The sequence below is a fragment of the Fukomys damarensis genome, unplaced genomic scaffold (genome assembly GCF_012274545.1).
Source record: "Fukomys damarensis isolate Sample0158 unplaced genomic scaffold, DMR_v1.0_HiC HiC_scaffold_39, whole genome shotgun sequence".
In the NCBI taxonomy this organism is placed as follows: domain Eukaryota; kingdom Metazoa; phylum Chordata; class Mammalia; order Rodentia; family Bathyergidae; genus Fukomys; species Fukomys damarensis.
The window spans coordinates 71,949,247-71,961,404 of NW_022900951.1; positions in this window are offsets into that span (position 1 = coordinate 71,949,247).

The following is a 12,158-nucleotide window of genomic DNA, read 5'->3' on the forward strand; positions in this document are numbered from 1 at the left end:
AAATTATGTTCCATTGTAAGGCAGAGATTTTCTTATTAGAGTTGTTTTTTTTTTTTTTTGCCACTGCCTTAAATAGTACAAATGAATAAGTTTAAGGGGACTAAACTCAACTGCCAAATTCTCTAACTACTGACTTCCTTAATTTAAAAACTGTAAATTCTGTAGTAAGAGAGGTGCATATATTAAAATAGGTATATACAAAAATGAATTCCAGAATTTAGCTCTTCACAATTGTATCTTCTCTCTTTTCTTTCCACTAAGGTTTGTGTTATTTTAGCAATCATCTACTTTAGAATTATCAAACAGCCGTGTGGGTTAAGCTCTTTGCTAGAGATAAGTCTTAAAGAGATGCCCAAAAGTTCTCTTTCCAATAAAAAGAAACTGGGTCCCATAGGCCAGTTTCAGGAGAAAAGTAAACTCCTTATCTGATACAGATGACTTTCTCAATGATTAATGGTAAGATCATTTTCATAAATCCTGATCTGTTATTTTTTTTCCTCACTGAGTTTATTGGTACATTTTAGGTATGCAGTACATTTACATTCATTATTGGGATCTTGTACCTTTACATGACAGGTCTTGGTTCTCATTTTTTCCCCTTGTCCCTGCCCTCCCTTCACCCCTCATCCCCTTCTCCTTTACAAACACTTCATTTTCATTTTTTCATTTTCTCATATTTTTTCTTTTCCCTTTTTAGCTTTCCCCTACCCTTTCCACTTTCCCTATTCTAAAACAAATTAAACCAATATTAAACTGAAATTTATTAGAATTTATTCAACAAGCATTTACTGGGCACTTACTATATCTCAAATAGAAGGACATGAGCAGTTATACTGTGGTAAAACAAACAGCAATGGGAATAAAGGAGGGAGGGAAAGATTAGTTCCAAGTAAGAGAGAAGGAGAAAAGCCTTTTAAAAGTCATAGATTAAGTAGTGATTTGCCTTCTTGCCACTAAAAATATTGCCCTGGCTACCTACTGAGTAGCAGGCATTGTTTTGGTTGCTCCCAAAGACAAATTGCTCACCATATCCCTTAACAGCAAATGACATTAAACTTATTCTCATCACACACCTGACACTCCAAATAAATTTCTAAGAAGAAAAGACTTATTTGATGATGGATGACACTTTTGACTTTGGGACACACTTCCTTTTTGCATCATTTAATACAGTTTAACAATTCTGAGAGAGCATTTGATGATCTATGCAGATAAAAGTAAGTTAAAGATGTACTGCATCTAACCGACACTTGCACTATGATTTGCCAGTATGTTTCATTAATGTGTGATACACAAACGTTATTTCATTGCTTTTTAAATTAATTTACACTCTACTTCCATTACTTTCCTCAAACTAATCCTTTTGCATGAATGTCACTCTCCGTAGATCCTTGTTAAAGTTTTATCAATATTTTTATAAATAATTTTATGAATTCTTTAAAGGGGTAAATTTAATTGCAGACTCTTCTATGATGTTTTCCTAGATCTATCCTTAAGGAATTAATCTTTCCTCTACAGATCTAAACAACTTGTTTAGGATTAATTTTTGTCAACATGTTATGATTAATTTTAGTTTTCAATTTACTGAATTAAGAAATACCTAATAATTGTTTCTGGATGTGTACATGAAATACATTTCTGGAAAAAGTCACAGTGTGACTTGGTGGGTGGGTTGCATGGAGAAGATACACACTTAATGTGGGAAGACAGCATTCAAACTGCTAGGAACCTGGACAGAAAAAAAAAAAGCAGAAAAACAATTTTTCTCTGTCCCTCTCCCTCTCCCTCCCTATCTTCACTTTTTCCCTCTTCTTCTGCCTCTCCCAGTCTCTCTCCTAGAGCTGAAACACCCATTTTGTTTTGCCTTTTCTTGAAGACAAGAGTTCCTGGTTTAAAGTTCTTTAGTCTTTAGACTTCAGGACTTAAAAATTTGTCCCTTATTTCTCAAACACTTAGCCTTGAACTGATAGTGAAACCATCAGCTTCTCCACATCTGAAGCTCCCAGAATTGGACTGAGCCACACTACATGGGTGACTTTCCTAATTTTCCAACTTGCAGAGAGTTCATTGTAGGATTTCTCAGTGTGATCATTAATCATGGTATGTCAACAGTGATGGATTAAGAAAGGCCTAGCAATTAGTGGACCACAAATCTAGGTCTGTCTGAGGATGATTGACGTATAGTCCAGCACACTGATGGAAGAAGACCCACTCTGATTGTGAGTTGAATTAGCCAATAGACTTGTAGCCTAGAAGGGACAAAAGAAATAAGAAGAAAATATCCTTGTTTCAGAAGAGTTTCAATCTTTGCCACTGCTTTTGGTCATTAGTCTCCAATTTGTTCAGCCTTTCAACACAGGCTTGCACAGTTGACTTTGCAATGAACTTCCAGGCACCCAGCCTTGAAATGGTGCTCTATCCTTGATTCTGCATGTTCTTTGACTTCCATCTTCATGAGTTGAGTGCCTATTTGGATTATCCAGCTTTCCAGTGCACAGAAAGCTACTGTAGAGTATTCCAGCTTTGTTCTATAGACAGCATTGTAGATTCTCCTACATATGTGCCTCTAAGCTTATCTTGAAAAAAAAAAAACATTTAAAAAATGAAAACCAAGATTTGTCTTGTAAGGGTACAAAATCCCAATGGTGAATGTAACTGTACTGTACATGTAAAAAGTACCAATAAACTCAATAAGATAAAAAAGTATATTTGACTGAAAAAATATTCATATATTTTTATTGATTATGTTCATTCAGAGAGCCCTAACTAATATACTCAACATCCATAATCCCATCAGAATTTTCTTGTAATAAATTTCTCTTTTATCTTCCTTCCTTATTTCTTTCTGTCTTTTCATATATCTATATCCTATTAATCTCTTGTTGGAGAACTCTAACCAATGCAAATAGTATGTGTTTAATCTCTCTCTGTGTTGGTCAGCTATTTCTTTGTTGGGATAAAATACCTGACACACTTAATTTAAAGGCAGAGATTTAATTTGGCTCATCATTTCAGAATTTTCAGTACATGGTTTTCTGGCTCCAAGGCAGAAACAGCATGGCATAATGGAATAGTGGAGAAAATTGTTCATTGATGGGAACCAGGAATATCATGTTGGTTGAGCATGATAGATCAAAGCTGACTACTTCATAGTAGCTGGCGAAAAAAATCACAAAAGAATGCCAGCCAGGGATAAACCTCTAAAAGCAAAGCACAGTGATCCACCTCCAACTAGGTCCTTACTCCTAAAAATACATTCAGCTATGAACATCAGAGTATTAATCCACTTGTACATATAAAGACCAAATGATCAAATCAATTCCCAGGAGTCTCTTAATTCAGTCAGATTGACAAGGTTAACTGGCATAAGTCTATCTCTTGTCAATTAACAACTAATTACATCTCCTTAAACCATATACTTAATCTTTAAATAAACACCATAACAAGATCAAAATTCCACTTAATATGATATAACTACCATATCTTATGTACAACCAAAAATTCAATAATCCCTTTTTCAAAGTCTCAAGAGTTCTAATTTGGCTCAAAAGTCCGTGTCAAATTCTCTTCTAAGACATAATACACTCCTAAAACCCTGTAAAATTCAGAGAGAAAATTACATATTTCCAAGATACAATGCTTCAGGGCAAACATTTTTATGTCAAAAGAGAGGAACAGGAGAATAGAAAAGAATCACATCAAAGCAAGATTAGAGCTCAGCAGGGAAAACAAAATCCTGTAGTTCCATAGCCAGTTTGGGGGAATATGGTAAGATGTGAATTCCAGAGGGTTTGGGTACCCCCACCCCTTTGGCCTTGCAGCTTGCTGACTACAAAACCTTGGCTCTCTCTGGGGCTGGGTCTACTTGCTTTTATCTAAAAATGGTCCATGTTCCTGCTACCTCTGATTCCTGGTATCTCCCCTGAATATATGGCTTCATCGCCACAGTTTCCCACATTTTCCTCTCAGCAGTCCATGTCCTGGCTTTCCAGGCCTTCTTTTAGCATCTGGGAGGAAGCTTCCGTGACCACAACCTTTAATTCTGCATGCTTGAAAAAGCATTATCACATGAATAAAGCCAAGTTCTGCCACCACTAGAAGCAGTAGCCAGGCCTGTTTGGACCATAGCAACACTGAGCTCTGGGGCCAGACCCTTGGTGGCTTCATACCACCAAGTCTCCAGAGTTGATGGAAGAGTCAGTGGAAAGTGCCAGCAATTGAAGAGCAGACTGAAGGGAGATCTGCTGAAAGCAGGGACTGGTGAGCACAGACTTGGTTTCTGCAATCAGACACCACATTAAGCATGAGTTATACAGGACAGCAAGCTCATACTCTCACCAAGTGAGCACTGCTAAAGGGGGATCCACAACAAGAGCATATGGTATGTTATTGCTCAACTAGCCCTGATAGACATCACTGAAATGGATGATCCTATTACTGCTGTAGCTGAATTGATTGTGAAGAAGTAATTCTGACTCAGTGGACAGTTTAATGCCAGTAAACTTGCCTGCCAAATCCACCATCACATCCAAGGAGAGGAGCAGCAAACAGTACTAACCCAAGAACTCAAACTGGATCAAACTTGGCAATAACACCTAAACTGACACAAAGATGTTGCCAAACTGTGTTAGCCACTGTTTCACCCCAGAGGAATCAGAGGAGAGATTGGGGTGTGAACAATCAGACTCACTGGAAAAGGAGTTATTTTGGAATCATGCATGCAATGGCTCACTGGAATATTTAATTGGTTTTCCCATTGGACATCTTATTGATTTAAGTTTTTGTATGTTTCTCAAGTTGTTTAATAAAACAGGCTTATGTTATTTTATGGTTTCATGTGTATACTGGATTGTTACTTTTGTGTTTTCTTTGGTTCTGATTTAATAGGTGTTTAAGTTCTCTCCATTCTCTATAGCATAGAAAAAGAGGAAATAAGTAACTGTATGGGCTATCATATAGCAATGTTGTAAGATTGAAACTGTAAAATCCACTATAAATTGAAACAACTCTTGTGGCAAGATATTGAGACAGAATTGAAATCAAAGTAAACAATAGGAATACTAAATATTATAAATGGACATACAAAACTGAATATTATTCATGGGAAGGCAGCATCCTTCTAAAAGGCTTCATAGAACCACATACTATCTTCACTTCTGTAGTCACAAACCTGAAGTAATCCCCCCCAAAAAAATAGGGAGGAGATAAAAGAGGAGGACACATAAAATTTGCTTAATTAATCCTAAGTTGTAAATTTGAAAGACATTTTTTTAAAAATAGAGAATAAAAATCTACTTAGTTTTTGTTTAGTTTTATTTTTTAGACAGGATTTCACTATGTAGTTCAGGCAGAGCCTTAAACTTACTATGTAGCCCAGGCTGGCCTCAAACTTGCAGCTATCCTTCTACCTCAGTCTCCTGAGTGGTGGGATTAAAAGCATGTACCACCACACTAAGCTTTCTATTTGGTATTAAAATTGTCCAGTTTCTTTAAATGAAGTCAAAATGTCTAAGCATTTTGAAAAAAATTTACATGAAAATTATTGAATACTCTCATGTATGAATTTGTCACATATAGATAATGCTCCAAGTTTGACTCAGAGGATAGATACTAGATATTTAGAACAAATAAGTACGTTTTCACAAGTGTTTTTCTACTTTTCAAGTGCATTTGTTTTCTCATGTTGAAGTCATCACCATTCTGTTTATTAGCTCACAGTCAATATATTTTCTCCAGGTTAATTCACAGTTCACAGATCCACTCAAATAATAAATTGGAATTGGAATCAAAGTAGATGATGATGCAGATTTATCTATTACATTTTTAAAACAGATATAGGTTTCATCATGGTGTTAACATTCTTTATTAATTTTACCCCATACTGTTACATTGAGAAAAGATGCTTAACTCTCATTCCTGTATCCTTTCTTCTTTACTTACTTCAGTAAGTGCAATTAGTTTCAATCAATGTTATAACAACTCATTTAGCTTTGCAACCTTACTTAAATCTGATTACATTGTTTTGGACCTTCAACTTTTTCCTTTTAATACTTCAGTCATACTTTGGAGAATTACAAAAGACTATATTGTATTTCTCATTTACTTTACCAAAGATAAATCATGTTATGGAAAAGGAAGCTTTAAAAGGAAAAAAAATACTTGAACCCAGAGATGGATAGACAGAAGCCATCAATTAATCCTTATTTATTTGTTTGTTTATTTATTTATTTATTTATTGGTACTGGGGATCAAATTCAGGACCTTGCACTTGTGAGTCAGGCAGTGGAACTACTGAGCTAAATTCCTGGCTTAATCAATCCTAATTTTTATAGAAAAAGTCACATCAAAAGCCAACAGGCCAGTAATGTAGATTTGTTTAAAGACAATCTAAGCTCAAGATTATCAAATTCTGCAATTTAATTACACTTTCACTTATTTTTTTATTTACAAAAAATTCATAACAAAATAAGAGAATAACAATAGGTAGCACACATCACATTGTCTTCAAAGTAGTTCCACAGAGACAGGACATATATCAAGAAGATACTTACAAAGATGAAAAAATAAATAGGAAATATGGGGAAGTTCAAATACTCCTCCAAATTATTTGTTTCACTATTTTAACTCTATTCTGACATCTACTCCCATAGCTGTTGTATTTTTTCTCTCCTTCCCCTTTTCCTTTTCTTTCTTCTTTTCCTCTTCCTCCTCCTCCACCCTTTTCTACTCCTTCTCCTCCTTCTTCCTCATAAACTATATACATATACTTTGTGATATGCTTCCTTCTGGACTAACCAAAGTTGTCGATACTCAGCTTAAAAAAGATACTTTGACCAAAGCCTAAACAAGCATCAAAATGACAATTACAAATAGGAAGGAAATGTCATTTTTAAAACAAAAAAGAAATTCTTACATTTACCTAGTCAAGGATCTAAAACCAGAATCTAACTAGAGGTAACTTTGTTAACAACATGAATATATTCTGTGTATGAGCACCTTTCCTGCTTTGTTTCCTCATGCCTTGTTGAAAAAGGACCTCTGTATCTGATGTCTCATAACCATTCTCTAATAATGGGGGGCAATTTATAATGGGGCTATGTCACTACTTTAACAGGTATTTGGAGGTAAAACTCATGACTTACCTTTGTATAATCACTGAAATTAATACATAGAGATCCTCAATATATGTTTGAGAATGACTCAGTGGCATTTAGTATAGCTACTTTAAGTTTTTACACATTCTTTGTGAAAGTGTTTGAAAAAGAAAAAGAACTTTCATTTACATTTACATTTGTTCTCATTGTATTACAAACAAAAATAGAAAACATTTAAATAATGGAAATTAAAGCAAGAATCATTTCACTTAAATCTAGTTTAATAAAATAAAAGATAAAATCAGACAACTACTCTTACAAATGTTTTCCATAATCTCTATAATTTATTAAACTGAAATATGTTGAAATATAAACTACTTACCCTAATAGTGTTTAAATATCTGAAAGTCATTTATAGTATGCATAATTGGCATTTATTCATTTGTAATCATCAAAATCTGAGGAATAAGAATTAAATTAGACACAAACAACAAGATTATGCCTTGATCTTGAGTAAGATTTTGGTTTACCTGCAAGAAAACTGAAATAATTTTCTAAATTTCTTTGTCATTGAGAGCCCTGACTCATAGCTAAATATTTCATCAAGTTAGCCTAGATTCATTCATTTTCTTTCATATGAAGGCATGAGAAAATATTTTTATCACCTAATTTGTACAATATTAGGCAAAGTCTTTTTGTAGACATGGATTAGTTATTCAAGGGTCAACACAACCACTCTAAATAATAAATTATGGACAACCTGGAAGAAGAGATAGAAGAAAAATTTTGAGGGGAAAAATGTGGCCAATCAAAGGCTTTAATATTTTTTCTCTTTCTCTTTGGAACTAATAATTATACCCAAGATTAATATTCTCACAGCTGTAACACTTGTGTCTGAATTTTTAACTTGGACTGTATTGTCATTTCTCAGGAAACTAATTTCAACCAGTTGTCCAACTGGAAAGACATTGATGGTGGGTAAAGTTGTTACACACATGGCTACTTGTGTCTTACAATAAAATAATAATCAAGGGAAACAAAAACTTCTTTTTTATGTACAGGAAACTAAAAACATGAGCCTCTAATGGTAAAAATTCTTGTACTAGCAGTAAGTTACAGCTGGAGAAATTGGTTTTGAAAATTAGGAGCTTTTTAAAATAGACTGTACTAAACTTATATTGCTCTATTTATTCAAAAGAAAATTCTAAAAACGATGACCAAAAATGACTGTCTCTCTGTCTGATACACACACACACACACACACACACACACACACACACACACACACATATAAGATATAGATAGATAAATGTTATTATTATTATTAACTGGGAACAAAAAACAAACTTAAAGCTATACTGACATAAGTTCAGGGGCATACTTTACAATTATTCAAATCTAATTTTTAAAATTAAACTAGTGATGTAAGTACTTCAAACCACCAATATTTTTGCCTCTTTGCTTTTTATTAAAATGAGTTGCCAGGATACTCTCTGCTTCAGTTTATCCTTTAAAAAGCTATCAAAAGCAGTAAGTCCACACTTACAAAAAGAAAAAATTCCATACTATCTGTAAGTTTACAAATATACTTAAACCTCTCAGAGCTATAAGCTAAAATGATAGCAAAATGTCACAAAAATCTAAAGAGAGATGCCTTCCAGGAAACATGAGATATAAACACTTGTTTATTTGAGTCAAAAAACACTGGAAACTATAATATCCAGTTAATATAATTCACCAAAATTTTAATTAAAAATAAAAATTTAAAGGCTGAGTGTATAGTACCTAGTAATAGTACCTAGAAATGTGAAACAGAGATACAGGATAATTGGTACCAACTTGTCAGTTCTCTTTTATGGGTGCTTACTAGAAAAACTTGGAGCATGACAAGATTTCTGGGAAAGTGCTCTTCATGATATAGACATAGGAGAGGAAAATATCAACCCTTAAGAGAAAGTCATAATGTAAAACATATTTTGTCTCTCTTTTTTGAAATGGAGAAAAGGGTGTAAATCCTGTTGTACTAGTGATATTGGTTAGGGCCAATTAATAATGTTTTAATACATGTTCATTAATTATAAAACATATATCACACTGATATATTGTTTTAAAAATAAGGAAAATTGGAGAAATAGTGTATGAAGGAACTCTGTACTTTTAATTCAATTTTTGATGTAAAGGTAAATGTAATATATAAGAATAATTTCTGAAAACAAAAATGTCAGAATTTTTCAAAATTCATAACAGATTCATAATGCATCATGCATCATACACCAATCCTAAAACTTAGGGGGCACCAAGGAGAGAAAATGATAAAACAGAATGAAGACTCTATACATCATATAAAATGATAGAAAGAGAAAACCTTGGGCTAGGGTTTAATTCAGTGGTGCTGCTGCTTGCCTCACAGGCACAAGGTCCCAAATTCTATCTCTGGTACAAAAATAAAAAATAAAAAAGAGAAAAGAAAACCTTGAAAGAAACCAAAAGGAAAAGGATATATTACATACATTAAGAATAAAGAATTTCAGCTGACTTCTGTCAGAAATTTCACAAGTGAAAAACAGTGAAACCACATCTTTCATTATTGAAGGAAAATAACTGTCAATCCAGAATTCTTTATCAAATATGATTATCATATAAAAGCTAAGGAAATATTAGAATATTTTTAGACAAACAAAAACTGATGCAATTATTGACAGCAAATCTATTCTACTGGAAATTCTTCAAACAAAAGCAACATTTGTCAGATAAACATTCAGAGGTATACAAAGAAATGAGCACTGGAAGTAACAAATCAATTTAAATGTATTTTTATTCTCATTTTAAATGCTCTAAATTTTCTAAAATAAATTTAGTAATAGAAAGTTGTGTTTTTCTAAAATATGTAAAACAAAATGAAAGGCAGTAATACCACAAAAGATAACAGGGAGGAAATTGAAGTATATTATGGTAATTAAAGGGGAACTAGAAGCATACAATGGAAGGAAAGGAGAGAATTGGAAGTATATTATAGCAAGTTATTTCCATTACCCCTGACATAATATAATAGTATTCAAAGGTCTATGTTGATTGATTAAAGAGATATACTCCAAAGCCAAACTCATCCGCTAAGCAAATTTTAAGGAGCGATAGTTAATAAATCAGTAATAAAGATAAAATAGAAAATATAACTAATTGATAAATCCAAAGCAAGGAATAAAAACATGAAAACAAATGTAAAAAGAAAAAATAATAGCATTATATGGTATATTTAAATTCAATTTAAATATTAACCATTAAAATATTAAAATTGTCGAAATTCACCAAGTTGAGGATATAGATTGCTAGATTGGACAATTAAGAGCATCTAATGATGTCCAATCTTAAATAAAGTAACTTTACTTATAAAACCATAAATAATTTCTTAAAAGTACACATAAATACAGATATAATATAAATACTAATAAAGGGGAGTTGTATTATTTTATGAACAATAAGCAAAATCGACTTCAAAACAAGAACTATTATCAGAAATAGACACTACATAATATTAAAGTCACCAATTCTTCAAGAAGATATAATAATCCTAAATATTTTTGTATGTCAAAAATTTTATCCTCAAAATAAATCAAGCACAAACTGATGGAACTGATAACTAGACAAATCCACAATTATAGTTGTATTCTTCCACAGTTTGTCTTGATGACTAATTGAACAGTTATATGTAGAATCAGTTATGTATACACTGTCTACCAATTGGTCTAATTAGAGTATTGTAGATCGCTCTATTCAACAACAAGAAAATATACAGGCTTTTCAAATGCAGATGGAATATTCACCAAGATAGACCAAATACTGGAGTGTCAAAGTTTTTAAATCAAAACTTTCAAGAGAGTGGAAAATCTGTATATGATAATCTCAGTCTTCTGGTAGACTGAGACAGGAGGATCCCAAGTTCAAGCACTGCCAGACAAAATTGATGACTTAGCAAGACTCTCTCAAAAAATAAAATAAAAATCGTTTAGAATGTAACTGAGTACAAATGCTCTGGGTTTAGTACAATACAAAGAGAGAGAAAGAGGGAGAGAGGAAGAAGAATAGAGAGAGAAACAGATAGATAGAGAGAGAGGTGGAGAAACATGAGAGAATAGGACCCTCCAGTGATCATCCCCTTGTAGAAACATTAATTTGAGCAAGCATCCATGCATGCAAATACTTTTACAAAAACTAAGTAAGCTAGGTAAAAGAATCAAAATACCTGGTTATAGCATGAAAATAATGAAGACACATCTAAAAGAGTAGGAAGGAAAATTTTACATTATTCACATCACCTCTACATAAACTCCAGTAAACACAGCATATAGTAAGAGATACCTTCTGCTTGGAAGAAAGAAAAACATAGTGAGCATAGCTGCCTTGGTTCCCATGACTGGACCTGCAACAGTAAATCTCAGCACTGGGAAATCTACCATAGCACCTGAAGTGAGGCTGGTATGATTAGACTAAGCCTTCCGACCTGCCCTGGCATCAAGCAGAAATCCATAGCCACCAAAAACTTGATGCAATCTTTGGCCCATATAACTACCACATGATTATAGAGCCCGTGAACTGCAGACCAACCTCAGTAGCCACAAATTTCAGACACTGTTCAGTACAATAATTGCTTCATTGTGACCATGAGACTCCACGCTGGTATCATTCCAACAATGGTAGTCCTTGACTTAGGGTACTGCTACATAAATACATTTGATAATTGTCCAAACCAATGTCATGGATCTTGTCATCCACCCTTGTATAACAGATGATCAAAATATGCAATGGATGTTTAAAATATTAGTACAGTAAAAGACTCATTGCCATTACTCATCCTCAAAATGCTCCCCTCTACTCTGAACACATTTAGCCTATTACCATTACTACTTTGTGAAGCAACTCTGCAATACCTGTTTTGTGTCATTACAATTTTTGATAAAAATATAACGAATGCTGGGCGGGGGATTTAGCTCAGTGGTTTGGTGGCCTGCCTAGCAAGCGCAAAGACCTGAGTTCAATCCCTGGTACCAAAAAAAAAAAAAAAAAAAA